The sequence below is a fragment of the Bos mutus genome, chromosome X, assembly GCF_027580195.1.
Source record: "Bos mutus isolate GX-2022 chromosome X, NWIPB_WYAK_1.1, whole genome shotgun sequence".
NCBI classification, from domain to species: Eukaryota; Metazoa; Chordata; class Mammalia; order Artiodactyla; family Bovidae; genus Bos; species Bos mutus.
The window spans coordinates 110,829,192-110,841,813 of NC_091646.1; positions in this window are offsets into that span (position 1 = coordinate 110,829,192).

Genomic DNA, 12,622 nt, shown 5'->3' on the forward strand with positions numbered 1-12,622 from the left:
CTGAAATCAAAGCCTAAATGGGAAGCTCTTCTCTTTTCCCGCAGGGAGTGCCACCCCCTCCCCGCCCCCAGATTCCTCCCGTGAAAGCTGTGAAGAAGCCGAGGCTGGAGCAGAATGACTCCGTGGCATTTACCGTGCCAGCAGAGCCCCTCCATCAGCTCCGGAGAAGCAGTGTGTGTCTGTGAGCTTCCTGGGGGCAAGAGGGATAGTGGGGGGCAGATAGTGAGAGTGCCACCCCCCCCCAACACCTTTAGCCAGGTGCAGTCACGGTGAAAGCATCCAGTCTTGAAGAGGAAAGAGCGTCCATCGACAAGATTTCCACACACCCTCTGAGGGGCAAAGTGACTCTCAGAGGAACAGGAAAATTAGCTGGGAGCTTGCTCCAGGAGTCCCTTCCTAATTTCCCCAATTTGGAAGGGGGAAGGGGCTGCTTAAGAAAGGCTTCTTTTCTAAAGATGGGTTGAAAGTTTGCAAAATACTGCTGTCTGGTGGTGGTTTAGTCGCTAAGGCGTGTCTGACCCTTGCGAACCAGTGGACTGTACTCCCCCACCCCCACCCACCACGCTCCTCTGTCCATAGGATTCTCCAGGTAAGAATACTGGAGTGGGTTGCCATTTCCTTCTCCAGGGAATCTTCCCGACCCAGGGATTGAACCAGGGTCTCTTGCATTGCAGGCAGGTTCTTTACCATCTAAGCCACCTGTCTGCACCATCCTATAATCTGGGGCCCCCCGTACCACCCCCAGGCCACTTGTTGGAGATAACGTGATGCTGAGAAGACCATATGCCTTGACTCCACTGACAAAGAATCTGGCTTTCTCATGCCTCCCGGCCTTGGCCCCAGCTATATCCTGCGCCTGGAACAGTGTCACCGACCCACACTCCATCCTGGCTTCCAGCAGCCCAGCCAGTGTTGGCTGGCAAGTCTCAACTTTTATATCAATTTCACAGGGGAATCTCCCCTGCTCCCTGCACCTACAAATGAACACACAAAACCTGCTGATTAGTTTAGGTGCCCATTTGGAGGCTCCAGCACTTGCCTTTCTCAGAAACTTGATCCCACTGTACTCTAGTATGATACCTTCACCAGAGACAGAGTACCTGGCAAGAAGTGGGCAAGTATTCAATAAATGTGTCCTAAATAAATGGATGAATGAAGCTATAAACAATAAATATCCTAGTGGGCACAATATACATCCCCTTACAAAACACTGAGCTAGAGAGATGATAGACAGATAGAGCTAGATAGATCTCTGATCAGAGTTCATAAACCCCCTCTCAGAACAAGTATTTCAAGCTTTTATTTTAATAGCAGCCTCATACTATAAATGACTTGCCCAAGTCATCAGTGATAAAGTCAAGTTCTAGTTCATGGAAATATTGTTCTGTATATTATCCTATGTATATTTACAATTTTCAGATTCATTTTACTTGAAATAAATGTTATGCTGCTAGCCTTGGAATTAATCACATTAATTATATATATAATAATAATATATAAAATAATAAAATATTATATATATATATATATATATATAGGCCACCTTATGCGAAGAGCTGACTCATTTGAAAAGACCCTGATGCTGGGAAAGATTGAGGGCAGGAGGAGAAGGGGACGACAGAGGATGAGATGGTTGGATGGCATCACCGACTCAATGGACATGGGTTTGGGTGGATTCAGGGAGTTAATGATGGACAGGGAGGCCTGGCATGCTGTGGTTCATGGAGTCGCAAAGAGTCAGACACAACTGAGCGACTGAACGGAACTGAACTGAATCCTATAGAGAATATATACTGAATATCAAAATACAGGAACATAAAGTTAAAAGAAGTCTTGCAAGCTCATCTGGGCCAACTCCATTATTTTACACATTGGGAAAGTGAAAGCCAAAGAGGTTAAGTGACTTCCCCAAAGTCACAGAGCTGCTGGATAAGAAGTGGGAATGGAATCTAGATTTTTCAGATGCTAAATTCAGTACTTTTTCTACCATACAGCAAAGATGATTGGTTATGGACAAATCCTTTGAACAGAGCATGTCTATACTCGGGGCCTGCTTGTGTTTATAAAACCACACATACCCAGACATCCTAGAATGATTCCTTTTGCAGAAATCCTTTGCCAGTTTCAGAGCATGGGGTCCAGTGTGGTGACAGAGTTAAGAGTTAGCTCTGAGGTCAGATTACCTGGGTTCAAATTCTAGCTGTGTGACCTCTGACAAATCACTTAGCCTCTGCACTTATTTATCACCTGTGAAAAACATGAGTATATGGGGGCTTCCCAGGTGACTCAGTGGTAAAGAATCCACCTTCAATGCAGGAGATGTGGGTTTGATCCCTAGGTTGGAAAGATCCCCTGGAGGAGGGCATGGCAACCCACTCCAGTATTCCTTCCTGGGAAATCCCAAGGATAGAGGAGCCTGGCGGGCTACAGTCCATGGGGTCACAAAAAGTTGGATACAACTGAGCATGCACGCACGCATGCAAAATGGGCGTAATAGTTCTCATCTCAGAGGGTTGCTATGAAGATTAAACTGTTAACTACATGTAAAGGGATTCGGAGAGTGCCTGACTCATAATAAATGCTAGTAAATGTCAGCTTAAACCATCTTGGCTCAGAAAACTGCTCCCTGCACACATATGAGGTCACTGCTAGTTCACCTGAGTTGAGGAGAGTACTTATGGGCAATGGTCACGAGAAGGCCTGGTGGGTGCTGATATTATCTTTCCTGATCTGGTAACCGGTTCCCTGGTCATGTACAGTGTGTAAAAATCTCTCAAGATGATCCCATGTGATCACCAAGAACTGATTTGACTCTGCCTGCAAGTTGACAAGGTGGCCTGCCATAGCCCTGTGGGTGTTGCCAGGAGACATGAGCCTCCTGAGTCAGAGACCAACGACTAGATTGCTCACAGCATAGCAGGCAGCATGAGCTTCGGTCCAGGCAGTTCCCCTTCTGGGTGAAGTGGAGGGTCAGTTGGATGCAGTGCATGTGGTGGGTTTGTGTCATAGTTGAAGAACCCACACTGTAGGGAACCCAAGTCTTTTAAAATAGGTGGTAAGCCCATCTGATCCTTGCCCTGGAGAGAAATGTTGTCTTTATTATATTGGACTGATCTTTGCTCTTGAGGGCAATCCTAACTCTGTATTCCCAGGCTGTTTGCTCTACAAACATCCTTGAGAAGAGACTTGAGAATAAACGAAGTCTGTGCCACTGGTTCCAAGACTAACAGAAAGGTGAGAGCCCCATGGAGAATGGTCCCTCACCAACAATATGGATACTATTCTAATGTCCTGGAGGAGCAAATCAAAACCACTCCAGTATTCTTGCCTGGAAAATTCCATGGACAGAGGGGCCTAACAGGCTACAGTCCATGGAGCCTCAAAGAGTTGGACATGACTGAGGGACTAGGCACTTTCTGAGGTATGTCATACTGTGACAAAAAGGTTTTTTCAAGTGCTATCTGGAAAAAAAAAGATGTAGTTTTAAGGTCAAATACATTTGGGAAAATACAGAGTGAATGGTTCTCTTTACCATTGGACTTAACAGAATATTTCATATGCTAATGCGTATCTTCAAAAATGGAGACAACAAATTTGCAGTCATTTCTCATCATTCACTGCTTCTCAAAGCCTTCCTACACATACATACAAATCAGCCGAAGGTCTGGTTAAATGCAGATTCTGATTCCACATTTAGATCTGAGGTGGGGCCCAAGACTATCTCTGGCAGGCTGCCAGGAGCTGTGGGTGCTTCAACTTACCAAGCACCACACCTTGAGTCATAGGGGCTGAGAAACTGTCTTTTGCAGGAACTTCTCACAAGATTGGATTCCACCAAGCATTCTGTGAGAGTAGTCTCAACCCTAGCTACTGTGTCCAGTCTAACACAGGTGGAGGGAACCCACAGAAAATTCTCGAAAACAACTTCTCAGTGATGCATAATTCTGGTCACTTGAAGCTGAATAAATGTAAAATTTTAAAATACTAGAATTCCTGCGAAGGCCTAAAATGACAAGTATTTCCTCCAGTGTAGGTAAAAATCATGAATGAGGGCCAAGTAGTAATGAAATGCTAATTTTGCCGTAAACGATAACCTACAACACTAAAACCAATTGACTGTCATTTTGCAAAACAGATGAGTCCCAAGCTAATGAAAACCTGAACTGGCAGGGGCTAAACTGCTGGTGGAAGATTTCCTGAACTTCAGATACAATGGGGAACTTGAACTGTCCTAGTCCTAACTGGGCATTCCCCATGGATGAGTGCCATGGACAGAAAGCTGTTTCCAGGCGGCTTCTACACAGCCCTGGGCAACAGGGCATCAGCAGTGGAGCAGAGATGACTCAGCTTTACCTCCTCGCATGCTTCCCTTCCTTAAGAATCCAGTTTCAACCTTGGCTACGCATTAGAATCAATGGAGAGGGTTTGGAAATACTCTCGATTGACTGGGTTCTTGCAGACCAGTGGCCTAGGAATCCCCGGGGGTGGGGCCCACGCATCAGTAGCTGTAAAAATCCCCCCAGTGATTCTGATGGGAACTGTTACCCTTAAGACGGACCTCAGTGAAGGAAGTGAAAGCCATTTCAGAGTGTAGACGGAGCATAAATCAAGCAAGTACACCCAGTTTCCCCCTCCTGCACCTCTGACTCTGCTACTAAGAACCACCAGGTTTTGAGAAGACAGACCAACAAGAACAAGATTCATTTCCTTCTCAAATCACCACGTCTCGTCTCTCTAGAGCTCATGTTTGTCACCAGGGTTTGGTCTCATTTTTAGAGCATCTGAGCACAGAAAACTCCCTACGTTGGACTTTGAAGGATATTTGACTGGGGTGAAATTAATGATAGCTCATATTTATACCTTGAGGATGACATTATCTCCGTCATTATGAATGATAAAGGAATTCTGCAGGATCATACTGTTCAGTGAGGATGTCTGGGTTTGGATCACAGCTTCCTGTTTTTACTAGCTGTGTGACCAAGTTGGGTGAGTACCTTCACCCCAAGCATCCTAGTTTGTTCACACATAAATGGGGGACTTTGTAAAAGTTCATAGAGGTACAAGAAACATGAATAGAAGGAAATTCATGAAAAGGGCTGTTCACAGTGTCCAGGGCCTAGGAAGCCCTCCATAAATACCAGTTATTTTATAAGTTGATTCGATCTCATTCAAATTCGTGAACTGTAAACTGGTGCCAGTCTGTGGACTATTTATTATCCTCCTATTACATATAGATATGTAAATTGAGAGTAAATGTTGAGAAACTTTTATACTTATTTGGCAGAGAAATTATACATCTATTAAATCTAATAATGAAACTCTTAGGTTTGCATTTTGTGTGTCTTTTCATTGAATGTTTCTAACTCATTTTTGTTTCACTTTATACAAGTATTGCTCTAAGGACTGGTATTTTGTGTGTCTTTTGATTTACTTTTCCTAGTCATTCATTTTTACTTCTTCTAGTCATTCATTTTTACTTCATTTTATGAAAATGTTTTTCCAAAAATAGACTGGAGATTAAAACACTGGTTCTTCACAGAGAGTTTGAGCATAATTGGTTTAAAAATAAATTTATAAATACTGTGTCATAGAAATGAATGGAAAACTCACTGCATTTGTTTTCTATACTGTATAACAAACTATCACAACGTTAGTGGCTCAAAATAACATGCATTTATTAGTTCCTTGGGTCAGGAGCCTGTGTTCAGCTTGACTGGGCTCTTGGCTCAGAGTCTCCCCAGGGTGCAACAAACAGCCAGCCTTCAGTCAGAGTTTGGCTACTTGAAGCTATAGGACTGGGGTCCCCATTTTCTTCCTAGTTGCCAGCCAGGGGCTGTTCTCAGCTCCTAGAGGCTGCCCAGAGTTCATTGCCACATGACCCTCTCCCAACATGGCAACTGACTTCTTCAAGATTGGCAAGGGAGAGACTCTTACTTCAGTCCCCTCATACAAGGTCTTATGTAATATAATCAAGAGAGTGTCACCCCCATATAGCCAGAAAAGATGAAAACCCTAATTTGAAAAGATACATGCACCCTTGTGTTCATAACAGCACTATTTACAACAGCTAAGACATGGAAACAACCTAAATGCCCATCGGCAGAGGAATGGACAAAGAAGAGGTGGTCCATATGTGTGATGGAATACTACTCAGCCTTAAAAAAGAACGGAGTACTGCCATTTGCTGCAACATAGATGGACCTAGAGATAATCACACTCGGTGAAGGAAGTCAGAGAAAGACAAATGTCACATGATGTCACTAATAGGTAGAGTCTAAAAATAGTACGTGATGCTGCCCTCCTGTATCAAGCCATGGGGTCTAGGTCCTCTCCCTTCCATCTGGGGGGACGGTGAGGCTTAGCAAATCAAGTCATAAAAGGCCATACAGCCTCTGTCCAGTCCTCTCGAGACACTCACCATGAGAAAGCAGGAACCAGTCTGTGAGGCAGCCCAGCTGCCACATGGAAGGTTCAAGCGTAGAAGTTCTGGCTACAGCCACAGCTGATGTACCCGTGGATGCTAGCCTGCAACAGATGACGGTGAGTTGGCCAACAACTGTGGCCCTCGGCCTTCAAGACATCCCAGGAGACACCACATGGAGCAGAAACAAGCTGTCCCCACTGAGCCCTGTCCAAATTGCAAGTTCAAAACAAATGTTGTCACTGTCGTGAGCCAATAAGTTTGGGGTGATTTGCTGTGCATCAATAAAGAACTGGAACAGAAAATAAATAAAAATAGTACAAATAGACTTATTTTAAAAATGAAACAGAATCACAGACATAGAGAACAAATTTACAGTTACCAAAGGGGAAGGGGTAGGGCGAGGGATAAAATACAAGGTTGGGATTAACAGATACATGAAAAGTGAAAGTGTTAGCCACTTAGTGGTGTCCGACTCTTTGCAACCCCATGGACTGTACATACTGCTATATGTAAAATAGATAAACAGTAAAGATTTACTATACAGCATGGGAAGTATATTCAATATCTTATAAAAATGGAAAGTTGAAAATAATTGGAAAATATTTCCAATGGAAAATATTTGAAAACTGGAATATAATTTTCAATTATATAATTGAAATAGAAAATAATTGAAAAAAGAATATAGATATATACATATATATGCATAACTGAATCACTTTGCTGTACACTTGAAACTAACACAATATTGCAAATCAATTATAGTTCAATTTTAAAAAAGAGAGTGCCATCCCATCAGTTTTGCCATATTCTACTGGATGGAAGCAGGTCACAGGTTTCCCTGCCACTTAAGGTGAGAGGATTAAATAAGAATGTAACTCACAAGGGGTTACCTTAGGGTATGTCCACCACAGCCATCTACAGATCACCATATTTTAATTGGTTGAGTCTTTCAATAGTGAACTACCAATCACTGTATATATCTGTGTGTGTGTGTGTGTGTGTGAGAGAGAGAGAGAGAGAGAGATATTTGGCAGCAAGAAGCATACATCCATTTGCAAGGAATAGACTAAAAGAATCGGAGAGAAGTTGGATAATTTGATGCTCATGTAACATCAGGCATAAATAAGCCAATCTATGAATTAGTCCTGCCAAACTGCCATGTCACGATTTTCAAATACTACCTAAAAAAGAAATGTTACTTTTGAGTTCCACCTTCTACAATGCTGACACCTCCAAAAAAAAAAACACTGGTGTGCTTTTTTCCGCAATTATTTTCTGATGAATATGGATTTCAACATAACTGCCCTTGAAATGAGGGACTTAAGAATGTGAAAGCTATTGACCATATTAATAGTGATTCCCAATAAAGATGTACTTATCCTCCAAAACTCCCTGAAATATAATCCTGGCAGTGGCACCCCACTCCAGTACTCTTGCCTGGAAAATCCCAAGGACAGAGGAGCCTGATAGGCTACAGTCCATGGGGTCACTAAGAGTCAGCCATGACTGAGCGACTTCACTTTCACTTTTCACTTTCATGCACTGGAGGAGGAAATGGCAACCCACTCCAGTGTTCTTGCCTGGAGAATCCCAGGGACGGGGGAGCCTGGTGGGCTGCTGTCTACGGGGTCGCACAGAGTCAGACACGACTGAAGAGACTTAGCAGCAGCAGCAGCAGCTGAGGAAATTGCTTAATAAACCTCTTTTAGTCTCAGCTAATAGATTATGGGTTCGTTGAGGGGGACTTTTTAAAAAAGCCCAGTTCCCTACCTGAATCTACTTCAGAACTTCCCCAAGGGCCTGGCCTGCTATTTATTCACAGCAGGATGGATTTGCTCATGGAATCATCTTCCTTCAGGAGAAGCCCCAGGCTGGCAGAACAACATGGGGAGAGCCTGTTTGTACACATAGGAAAGATACCTCATAATTTCAAGAACTTTGGGGATGTGCTCATGTATATTAAATACACAGTAAGTGGAGGAGAAACATGACCCTCCAAAGGGGAGTGAGCCATCAATAATGGAGCACAGCTAAAAACATTGGATGGATGGTCATGCAACATAAGTCATTGGGTCAATAACACTGCCTTCTGAATTTTAAAGATGTTTAATGGAGGGAGAAGATATGGTCCAGGAGTGGAGGGGCTGAAGTGGAAATTGGTAGAGATTATTTTAGGGGGAGTCCATTTGTGCCCAAATAACATTGATTGGAAGAATGCTAACTCAGCCTTCAGCAGAGAGAAGATTAATCTATTTATAGAATAGCTATGCATTGCCAATGCTTGGTTTCCACACATTACCCCAAAACCACTGGCCTTATTCAAAAGCCATTTGGTAGAAGGGAACCAAAGTCTCTCAAAGTGGTTTAAGAGTAAGTGAAGAATTTATTAGAAACAAATGTTCAAGTATTTCCTGGAACACAGAGGGATGCACACAAAAGTTAGAACTAGAATAGCAGCAGAATCCGGGGAGATTCCCTCTGTCCTTTTCCTTTCCTCTCTCTGTTCCTGTTCCTTCCTTCTTTGTCCCTATAGCTAATTTTCTCTTTCTGCTTGTACAGTGCCCAAATGTGGCCATCCCAGTCACAAACACTGACAAGAATCACTTGGTCCCCATTCTACCTTCCTGGGTGGGAGTCTGATTGGCCCAGATGATAATACCTCCCCCTCCCTACAGTCAAATAGTGTGCAATTCTTCAACACTGTCACAGCACTTTGATAAAATTATAAACTTCATGTTCTACAATGTGAAGTGAAAAGTGCTAAAAAAAAAAAACCAAACCCATTGTATTTACTGCATGGGTGTGACTCTTCTAGAACTGCTTTGAAGAAAGATACTAAGAAAATATTCTAAGATACAATGGGGTGTTTCAGTTATAGCTAGCTGCCTAATAAAAAACTGCAAAATTTAGTGTCATAAAACAATGATTATTTATTATTTCTCATGATTCTGTGGGTAGACTGGTCTTAGCTGGGTGGTTTTCTGCTCTATGAGACATTAGCTAAGGTCACAAATTCAACTGCACTGAACTGCTGGCTGGGCTAGGCTGGAAGGTCCAAGAAGGCTTTCCTCACCTGTCAGACACCTTGGCTCTCCTCCGGGTGGCTTCTCCATATCATTAGCTTGGGCTTCCTCACAGCATGGAGTCTCTACATAGTCTCTTTCATGGCAGCTGGTTTCCAGAGGGAAAATGACAGTTGATAGGCCTCTTCAACTCTGGGCACAGCAGCACCTCTTGCCCCAGGGAAGTCCAGTCTCCATTCGAGTTGCGAGGAGGAGTCACGGCAGAAGAATCGGGCCTCAAGATGCATTGAAGGGGGAATCTCGAGTTGCGAGTCCCTTCTGGTGGTCAAAGCAATTCAGGACATCAGCCCAGGTTCCAGGGGGAGAGACCCCCAACTCTTGATAGATGAAGAGCATGTGCATCCATGGAGAGAAGGAACTCAGGGCAGATAGCTCAGGAGCCCACCAGAGAGGGATCAGCATCTTAGTGCTTGGAATTATAAGGAAGGGGATATTATTTCTTCTTCTTTCTGTTTTTCTGTACTTTTAAATTCTCCAACGAGCACTGTGTTAATAATAATACTATCAGTAGTAGTTTTTCTGATGAGCTTAAGTTCGTAATAATAATTTATTAAGTGATGCCACAGTGAATGTCTGGAATTAATAGATCAAGGGGAAGATGTTTCCATGCATTTGAAAACATGACCCTTGCTGGGAAACAATGTCTACAAGAAATTCTTGGCTTTGCCTCTCTCCAGTAATAAAATCTAGCCATAATGGCAGCTGAAGCACAAGAGGAAAAATAATATTTCTTGCTGTCAACTAAAAATAAATGCCTGTCTTAACTACTGATTCCTAGTCATGTAGCTTCTCTTGTGTTTGTCTGAGGAGTACGGCCTGCACCCTTGAGAATAAATAGACTGACCCTGCCAGTGGCCGTGAGCATCTTTTATATAAGACCTTCTCTGATACAACCAATCTGACAGCCACTCTGGGGCCAGGAGGCTCTCGAATGTGATGTCTGCTGGCTGCTGCTCGGGAAAAGCACTTTCATCTTCTCTAAAATGCCTGCGTACTCATTCTTGCTGTCAGCCTGCCTCAGTACTACCGAACATTCTGGAACGCAACATCAGATGAGCTCCGTTCACCCAGGTGATTTCTATACACAGGCGACGTAGTGCCCTCTCTCACCTTCCCGGCTTTGTCTTCCACCAGCCCCCTTTCCACGGGCCCTCTGACCACATCTATCACCTCGCTCTTTCTCTAGGAGATGTCCAGGCCAGGCTCCGACTATTTCAAATGACAGGACTTGCCTCCGGTCCTGGTCCAGTCCCCCGCCTCCAGGAACTTTCCGTTGATCTTCAGGTCAAGTTTTTCTCCTCCATCTCCATGTTCCCCAGAGCACTCTGCTCTGCAGTTCTGCCCTCAGTGCTGGAAATGGGAAGAGGAGGAAATTCTAGATCCCTGCTCTTGGAGAGTAAGTGCTTGGTCCAGGGTAGAGAGATGTGACGTCATGTGGGGGGGGGTGGCGGCCATCATGGAGCTCTATCTGGGGAGCTATGAGCCCAGAAAGTGGGGCACTTAGTCCAGCCCAGGCGCCCGGGAAGCGGCCTGAAGGGAAAGAACATATTGCAAAGGGGGCGCAGTGAGCCCTTTGCAGAGGCAGGAAAGCCCCTGGATTGGTTTTATGAGACCGGATTCCCCCACCACAGGCGGCTCCAGGCTAGAAGAGGATGTGTCACTGGTCGCCTCTGCGGTGGGAAGGCCCTCTGGACCGCAGAGGCTCATCTGTGTGACATTCATCCCAGCCCCGGGCTCACGCAGAAAGGGGGTGACCTACACTCCCAACTCTACCAAGGGGGAACCCCAGGGATTGCAAACAGCCAAGATACCATGCCTTTTTCTCTCTCCTTCTCTTTCAAGTGGACAGTGGAGTTTCCCAGAGATGAACGTGGACAGACTGAACGCAGAGTGGATGATGAGCAAATCCAGGTGTCTACTGAGATGTCATTTACCAAACAGATCTAATGTACAACCTGGCCACTCTTCTCGTGACACATTTCTGTGTTTAGGAACATAGAGCTGGGTTTTTCCCCAAATAAAAACAGATCACATTTAACAGGCAAGGAGCTTATTGTTATGTTGACATACATTAATATTTTAAATTTTCTTGGGTTTAATTTCTACTGCAGTCAATTTGGAGAGATTTGGCCCACATAAAGGAAGTTTCTTTGAGGTCCTTGATAAATTCTAAGAGTACGAAGTGGGGCTGAGACCAAAACTTGGGGAATGGTAGGTATGGTCCGCCCTGGAGCCAGATTCTTTGGCTCCAATCCTTGCTCCTCTAATGACTAAGCTCTGTGACCTTGGATTAGATTCTGAACTTCTCTGTGCCCATTTCCTCCATCTATACAGTTGAAATAACAGTAATAATGCCACTGCAAGGATTAAAGCGTTAATCAGGGAAAGCGCTTCTGAAAGGTGCCTGATGCCTGGTTAGTGTTCAGAAAGCATTAGAAAACATTAGGGCTTCTCAGGTGGCACTAGTAGTAAAGAACCTACCTGCCAATGCAGGAGACATAAGAGACATGGGTTCAGTCCCTGGGTTGGGAAGATCCCTTGGAGGAGGGCATGGCAACCCATTCTAGCATTCTTGCCTGGAGAATTTCATGGACAGAGGAGACTGTCAGGCTCCAGTTCATGGGGTTGCAAAGAGTTGGACATGACAGAAGTGATTTAGCAAGAAAACATTAACCTACACTCACAGAAGCACTCTTGGGCTCTGGGTGCTGTGCTAGCCTCTAGTGACATAGAGATGACAAATTCAGGATCAGCATCCTCAAGGGACCCACAGCAGGCAGAAAGAGCCCAGTGAAACAGATCATGTGTGTGTGGACTTGGCCAGGACCTTCATGAAAAGAATTTAAACATCTTGCTCCAGCGAGATGCTGCTGAGACAACCCATCATTGAGTCTGGAACGTTCTGAACTGACATATTTTTCAAGAATGTTTATAAAGCTGAGATTTCATAAAAGAAGGGCTGCTTGGGAGTCTGGTTACTGGAGACACTCCTTCACTGACTTGCCTTAGCAACTTGTTTAATAAACAGCAAACATCTGGTGTGTTCTCAACACTCTGCTCAGAACAGAGGGACATCAAGATGGTTCATATACACCTCTTGCCTTGCAGGGACTTC